Here is an 8819-nt window from a genome sequence, read left to right as displayed (position 1 = left end):
TTGGCAAACTTGGAGGTGAGAGCTTTGGTTGGAGAGTTTGATCCCTCAAACCCAACATACGACGCTGCAGAATAGAATTTACCTGGATATTGCAGACTCGAGCTTCCTCTCATCATTACCATCTGATTCTTCAATTTTACAACTACAATCAATTAAGCTGCTGCTGCTTCTTCTTCGCGGGAGGGACGGATGCGCTGTTTTATTTTATCACTTTTTTTTTTGCCTCTGTTCTTCAATAACTGGAACAAAAAGGAAACAAAAGCTAGACTTACATGTATAAATTTTTTTCACAACACAGAAAAAGATTTTCCGTTAGAGGAAACAATCAAATTGTGCCCCCCTATAAATAACATTTTCTCCCCATTACAAGCAAGTGAAACAATAATGCAAAATACCTTTACACACATTAATTGCACCATGTGATAATGCATAAATTAGAGAAGTACTATAAAAAATTAATTCAAAACCTTTGGATGGTACAACAGCTTGGGGATTCAAAATTAGCCCCTCCCCGCATTATGTCTCTAACTGCTAAATTAATTGAGGAGAGCTTGGGCCTAAACAAAGAAAATAATCCATCACCAGTGTTTGAAGAATTAGAAATGATATAAGGGGCAAATAAGAGATGAAACAGTAAAGAACGAACCATACACAATCAATTCCTATAGGGTGCAAAGATCAACCAAACAAACCAAAATTGATATGAACATCAGGCAATAAATACCATGAGAATCCTTAGACACATGCAGTTTTGAAGATGATCTATGGCTGCCTCAACCCATTCCTTTCTTAGGCAAATTAGATACACTATCACTGCTGAATCCTCCATCAGATGTTAGCACTGAACCCAGAACAAACTAGAAAAACCTAAAGCAAAATAGAAAAATCAGAAGGCACAGCATCAGCTCAATAGAAATATATGCATATCCTGTTCATATATGGCTACAATATAAAATTTTATCAAACTACTCTATTTCTCTTTTAACTTGAATTGCTTTAATAACCTGATTTGAAATTTAATTCTTCCTTTCAATAGAATCTGAGTTTTTCTCTCATTGTTCCATATAGTGAAATGAACTTAGAAAAAAAGTTAGGGGAATAGTGGAACAAAATAGAAGCATAACAGTTTCAAAAAAGGAAGAAGCAGAGTTACCAATGAATCTGTCCTGGTTTCGGCGACGGTTGTCACTGGTGGCGGCGTGTGCGATGGCAACCTCCTCTCCCTATTCAGCTCCTCCCAGCGGCAGCTCTATCAATGAAAACAACAACAAACCCTAATGGCGACGGGAACAGGGTGCAACGGCGACGACCTTGACCCCAATCGACGGCAGCGGCGGCAGTAGAGCAAGTGCGAGAACAGACCTCTCCTTCTCCCCTGCGTTCATCGTCTTCTGCTTCTCCTTCACTCTTCGTCGTTATTCTCCTTCGTGAGCGCGCGCGCGCACTCCCTCTCTTCGCGAACTCTCTCTCTCTCTCTTTGGCTTCAGTGGCGACGACGGCAAGCTTAGTGGCGGCGGCGGTGGCAAGACGCGATGGTGAAGACCCGCGATGAGGACGATGACGGCGCTGGCTTCGCGGTGAGCTGATGCGATCTCCCTCTCTCTTCGCGGTTCTTTCTCTTGCGGTTCTGGTTTTCCGACGGCATGGCAACGCGACGGCGGCGGCAAACCTAGCAGCGTCGGCCCGGCTCCTTCCTCCCTTCCCTCTTCTTCTCCGTTTTCCCTCTTTTCTCTTTAGGTTTCTCTCTTTCTTTTTTATGTTGTTGTGTTTTTGGGAAGGAGGAGATTGAAATATTGTCAAAAAAAAAAGGTAAATTAGCTTCGGTTCTTAAAAATTTGTGGCAAAACCAAATGAAATAACTGCTCTTCCTACTTTCACCACTAAAACTGCTGAAAAACCACCAGATAACTGCGGTTGTGAAAACAGCTGCTAATTGTCCGCAGCTATCTTTCGTTTTTGTGGTACACGTGTAAAACGGGTGTTTTAAAAATTTTATAAAATTTTTAATAGAGTCAATTTTAAATTTAACAATTTGATATTTTTGTCAAACGATACTAATCTTTTATGGGTATGACGGCAATTTAATTTTTTCGTGATTAATTTTGTCAGCAGTCAAATATTTTATTATAAAAATAACTATTTACTCTTCTAAAAAATATTGTGAAAATTAAAATGACATTTTATTATTAGTTAGCAACGTTTTTTTAAATATTGCTAAAAAATATTATCAAAATATAAAAAAATTATTTTAATTTTAACAACACTTATATAGCTACCATAAATATAAGCATATTAGAATCCACCAATATAAAAGTATTTTAAAAATGACAAAAATAACCAAATTTTTTTTAAATAAACAACAAATAACTTTTGTATCTAATAAATAATTTATATACGTGCGAAAAGTTGAAGAAAAATTCGATTTATAAACCTCTTTTTTATTTAATTTCTTTTTTAATTTTCATTCATTCAAAAAGAGTCACAAGGTATTCAAAAATAAAAAATCTCTTCGGTTTAATCATTTTTGCAAACAATCACATCAAAATATAAGTTTTAAAGTTATTTTGAGAATATATATCTTATATACTTGATCTTTGTCCTTTTAAGTTTTTAATTATTTATTTTTAAACAAGAAAGTATTTAAATGTATTTCGTATTTTGGACATGGAAAATATTATTAATTATTTAAAAATTAAGATATGTAAGGAGAAACATTTCTTAGTTGATCATGAGTATTGTGTTTTTGTTGGGTATAGATATTAGTAATGTGTAGCGAAGTATGTAATAGGACTGTTTGTGGTTAAGTTCCTATCAGTTTTGAATGAAAAAATCATTTCAGTTTAAAAGATTTATTATGTGGTTATGTTAATCACTTCAAGTTGTTTCATAAGTCTAAGAATAATTCCACCATATAATTAGGAAATTCAAAAGCATGCATTTTTTAGACACACAAAATTAAACTTACAGAACCTCACAAAAAATATCTAAATTAAACAATTTGTTATTAGAGAGATAAAATATTAAGTAAAAGTTCTCTAACTCAAAAGATCTACCAATAATACTTTTTCAACCTATCACATCCCACTCTAACGTTTCAAAAGGCTGTGATAGGATTTTCCTTTGAAAACAAACAGTAGTAATATGCAAATTGTATATTTGAAAGGTATCATAAAGTAAGTAAAGTTAAAAAATATTTATTATCATTTTACCTCCATATCAAACTGTCAATTACATTTTTGCTATTTTAGTTATGAAATTATATATTTTATTTTGTCTTTGCGTGGGTATGTAATTACTCAAACTTTTGAAAATAAAAATTGATAACATATTATCACAAGTTCTATGATAAAAAATAGAATTAAATCATTGTTAACATAAATTTGTGTATTATTGCGCATGACTCAGATTCAAATTAAAAATAAATAAATTTGACATTAAATATTCCTATCATTATAAAAAAAACCCATACTGTTACTCCATTATTTAATTATTTTCAGATTATTTTATCTCCCTTTACCGATCCAAATAATATATCCTCCAACAACATCAAAGAAGCATAGAATAATATTGCAGAAAGCAACAACACTGTGGCTAAAAGCAACAGCAACAACGGGAAGAAATTAAAGTAGATTCAACGGGGCTGGTGATCTCACGTGAAAGCAAATAAATGTAAAGTGATCATGAAGAATATCGGTCACTTATAGAACACTATATAAATTCCTATTTATAGCCATCCACCTCCTCAATGGATGGTTAGGATTAAATCTAATCAATGGTCTAGATTAATCATCTAGAACCTTCTTTATAAATATCTATCCTACCACTACTTTCTAAATACTTCTAGATTGTTCCATACAACTCTTCATACTTTTATATCAATCCACACTCTTCTAGAATATTCTATGATCTTCTAGAGTCTTCTAGAACCTTCTAGGGTATTCCAGGAACTTCTAGGACATTCTAGAACGTTTCAGAACCATCTAGAGTATTCTCAAACACTCTAAAAAACTATACAAACACTGTTAAATCTAACCTTCTAAAAATTTACTGTGACAAAACTCTTTAAATAATAAGTTTAATTTTCATGCATGATAATGTAAAATATTTTATATATTTATTTAATTATATTTATATGATTAATAAAAATAATTATTTTATTAATGTAGTATTATATAATTAAATATATATAAAAATTATTTTATACTGATAGTGTATCAAAATTAAATATATATAATTATATCTAACAAGTATTTTTACATCATTGCATAAATAATTATAATTTATATTAAATATTTCCTTACTATTATTACATCAATATTAAATTCATATTACGTATACTGCATAAATACTGTGAAATGAAATGAAAAGAAGATATTCATGGAATCGAAGTGGATTCCAGAGACACCACCACCCCTGTTTCTTTCTATCAATGTTTATGCACCATCCATGGGTCCTCATCGAAGTGTTCTAAGAAAAAATACTTTTGCGGTGAACACAACTATAAAGAATCCAACTTTTGTTTGAACACTTTGGTGAAAAACTTTTTTGTGGTGCTTTTTCTTCATTCGGGAAGGGGATTTCTTTTGTTTGCTACTAGGCTCTAGATGGCTTTTAAATTCGAGTGGATTTTTCATTGGAAAATGCTAGGTGCAATGGTATATTTGGTTTCTTATTAGTAAGTTTATTCGATCTAATGGAAAGTAACTATTTTAACTTCAGCTTACAATAATATAACTGAGTTAAGCTTAAAATAGTCTTTGAACTTTCAGTCAAATTTTAAATTGTCCACAAATTTTTAATATAGTAACCCAAAATGTTCCTTAAATTTAAGAATAAATAGCTAAAATAATTTTCAAAAAATTTTAGAGTATTCAGCTTAATTAGTTTCTTAGAAAATTTTACTCTTTACAAATTTTTTATGATTAATCTTGTTCATACTTTGGCCTAACAGCTAAAAACCAGGCCCAATAGCACAAAAGGCCCACCAATAAAGGTGGACTTTATGATAAACCTGACCTCTTTAAAAAGGTTGGACAATGACGTAGAGGTCCAGCTTTACTTGACCTAACGAGTAACTACCTCCTTAAGTCTCTCTAACTAACTCCACTTCATCTGGAAGGTAGATCCCAACAAACTTTCAAGATAAAGGGAATGCTTATCTGTTAGGAAAAATAAAACTACTCCAATAAATGTGATTATCTACTCTACTATAAATACACTGGAGCCCCAGGTATAATTCACGTTTTAATCTACAAAAAACCTGCTCAAATTATTTAGTTTAATTAGTTTCTTAGAAAATTTTACTCTTTACAAATTTTTTATGATTAATCTTGTTCATACTTTGGACTAACAGCTAAAAACCAAGTCCAATAGCGCAAAAGGCCCACCAATAAAGGTGGACTTTATGATAAGCCTGACCTCTTTAAAAAGGTTGGACAATGACGTAGAGGTCCAGCTCTACTTGACCTAACGAGTAACTACCTCCTTAAATCTCTCTAACTAACTCCACTTCATCTAGAAGGTAGATCCAAACAAACTTTCAAGATAAAGGGAACGCTTATCTGTTAGAAAAGATAAAACTACTCCAACAAATGTGATTATCTACTCTACTATAAATACACTGGAGCCCCCAGGTATAACTCACGTTTTAATCTACAAAAAACCTGCTCAAAACTCTCGCTAACTTAAGCATCGAAATCTTTTGCAGGTACCACCCCAACCTCCTCACGAGGAACTCGGACAGGCGGCACCTCGACATCACAAGTCGGACGCTGCCCTACTAAGGGATCTGGACCTCACGTTCAGGCACAAATCAATGTTTCAGGTAACTTTCGGAACATTGGCGCCGTTGCTGGGAACCTGGAATTCACCCTTTGACCAATGGCAGACCACAAGCTCTAAGACGGATATACGATATCTGATTTCGAACCGGAAGATCATCCAGAAGACCAAGCTCTCTTGCTTTTGCCTCCACCTCCACATGATGGCCCTTTTGGGGAAGGAACCTCAGGAAATCCTCAGCCAAGGAGGATCCAGTCCGAGGTCTGCCATCCCGAGGCTGAGGACTAGCCCCACACAATCGAGATCCTGGATCTCTTTCACGGCCAGGGGGATCGTTTACAACAGCTCGAACACGAGGCTGAACGACAACGGGAAGCAAAACGAGAGTTGCAAAAAGAGGTTAGAAGAAGGAAAGAGTTAGAAGACAAGTTACAAAAACTAGAAGCTGACGTACAAGGAGGAATAATTATGCGGGACAAGAGGAAAGTCCCTTGGAAGGGCAAGATCCGTTTACGGAAAAGATCATGAAGGAAAAAGTTCCTAGGAACCTCAAATCACCCGACATGGATCTCTATGACGGAACGTCCCACCCGAGCCACCATCTTAGTAACTTTAGAAGCAGAATGTACTTGGCCAACGCTTCTGATGCCACTCGTTGCAAAGCCTTCCCGACCACTTTAACCAAGGCTACGATGAAATGGTTTGACAGTCTGCCTCCCAGGTCCGTCACTTGCTTTGACGACCTGGCGAGAAATTTTTTTACCAGATTTTCCATTCAGAAAAACAAAATGAAGCACGCCCCAAGCCTGTTAGGAGTAAAGCAAGAGGTCGAAAAAATCCTTCGTGACTATATGGAGAGATTCAACAAAGCTTGCTTGGAAATTCAAAGTTTACCGACCGAAACTATAACTATGGGTTTGGTCAATGGCCTTAGAGAAGGGTCATTTTCTCAATCAATATTCAAGAGATATCCGACTTCTCTGAATGAAATTCAACAAAGGGCAGGAAAATACATCAACATAGAGAAAAATTCCCGACTTAGGAAAGCTCCATTGAGATCTAACATGCTCTACTACCAAGCTCGGGACAAAGAAAGGGAGCCCAGGAAGAAGCCTCGAAAGTATCAACTTCACCCCTCTAAGGGTTTCTCTGGTTGACGTTTACAGAGAGATATGTCACACGGAGAAGCTCCCACCACCTCGTCCGATTAAGCACAAGAAAGCTGGAAGTCGGACTGAATATTGTGAGTACCACAAGTTGTACGGGCATTCCACTCATGAATGCTACGATCTAAAGAACGTCATCGAAAAGTTGGCCAGAGAAGGCCGACTTGATAAATATCTGGTGGATAGGTCGAACGACCTGAGAAAGAGAAGAAGGGATGAAGAAGGAGAACGACTAGAATGCCCTCCTCACAGCCCCGAGCGACACATACACATGATTAATGGTGGATTTGCAGGAGGAAAAATTTCAAAATCCTCACAAAAAAGGCACCTCAAGGAAGTGTACCAAGTTAGGGAGGAAAGTCAATCACCCGACTTACCTACTATCTCCTTCACCAAAGAAGATGCTCAAGGAATAGTACCAGGGCACAACGACCCAGTAGTGATAACTATAATCCTGAAAAATGCTAACCTCCACCGAACCTTGGTGGATCAAGGTAGCTCGACGGATATCCTATTTAAACCAGATTTTGACAAACTCAGGTTAGAGGAAAAGGATCTACAGGCATACCCATATAGCCTTTTCAGATTGGGAGACACCCCAATCCGACCTATGAGATACATCTCGTTGTACACCACTTTTGGCAAGTGCAGGCTCTGCTAGAAGCAGGATTTATAAGGCAGGTAAAATATCCGCTTTGGCAGGCCAATGTGGTGTTGGTGAAAAGTAAAATGGAAAATGGAGAATGTGCGTTGATTACACTGACCTCAATAAAGCCTACCCTAAGGACCCTTATCCACTCCCTAGCATTGATGCTCTGGTCGACTCCGCCTCCGACTACAGGTACTTGTCCTTTATGGATGCCTACTCAGCATATCAATCAAATCCTGATGTATAAACTGGATCAGGAAAATATCTCATTCATAACTCCAATGGCAAACTATTGCTACAAAGTAATGCCTTTTGGATTAAATAATGCAGGAGCCACCTACCAAAGGCTGATGAATAAGGTGTTTTTCTCTCACATAGGAAAACTCATGGAAGACATGCTGGTAAAGATCAAAGAGGACGGAACTCTATTGTCCGACCTCTCAGAGGTCTTCTCCACTATAAGGAAGCATAAAATGAGATTAAATCCCTCAAAATTCACCTTCGCAGTAGAAGCTGGGAATTTTTTAAGGTTCATGTTCAATCAAAGAGGCATAGAGGCTAACCCTGATAAATGCCAGACTATCCTTAATATGAAGAGCCTGACTTGTGTTAAAGAGGTCCAATAACTGAATGGAAAGTTGGCTACTCTATCTAGATTTTTAGTAGGGTCAACCCTGAAATCACTTTCCCTCTACTCAATCATAAGGAAAGGGAAGCAATTTGAATAGACCCCAGAATGTGAATAGGCCTTCCACGACTTCAAGGCATTCTTGGAGCAACCACCCATACTTACCCGACCTAAAAATGGGGAAGAACTCGTGCTATACCTATCAGTGAAAAGTTGAGCTATAGCCTCAGCCTTTGTCCGAGAAAAAGAAAAGGGGTAGCATCCTATCTACTTCATTAGCAAAGCCCAACAAGGAGCCGAACTGAATTACCAGAAGATAGAAAAGTTTGCTTATGCCCTTGTTCTCACATCCAAACGACTCCGTCCTTATTTCTAGGCCCATACCATTAAAGTCCGCACTAATCAACAATGAAAAATATCTTACAAAAAACAGACTTAGCACAGAAGATTCTACAATGAGCAATAGAACTGTCTGATTTTGACTTAAAATATAAAACTCAGACAGCCATTAAATCACAATACCTTGCTGACTTCATCGCTGAATACACTGAAATCTCTAAAAACCCCACTACATGGAGCCTGTACGTAGACGGGT

The sequence above is a fragment of the Arachis duranensis genome, chromosome 7 (assembly GCF_000817695.3).
Source record: "Arachis duranensis cultivar V14167 chromosome 7, aradu.V14167.gnm2.J7QH, whole genome shotgun sequence".
In the NCBI taxonomy this organism is placed as follows: Eukaryota; Viridiplantae; Streptophyta; class Magnoliopsida; order Fabales; family Fabaceae; genus Arachis; species Arachis duranensis.
Note: the sequence above shows the minus strand (reverse complement) of the source record.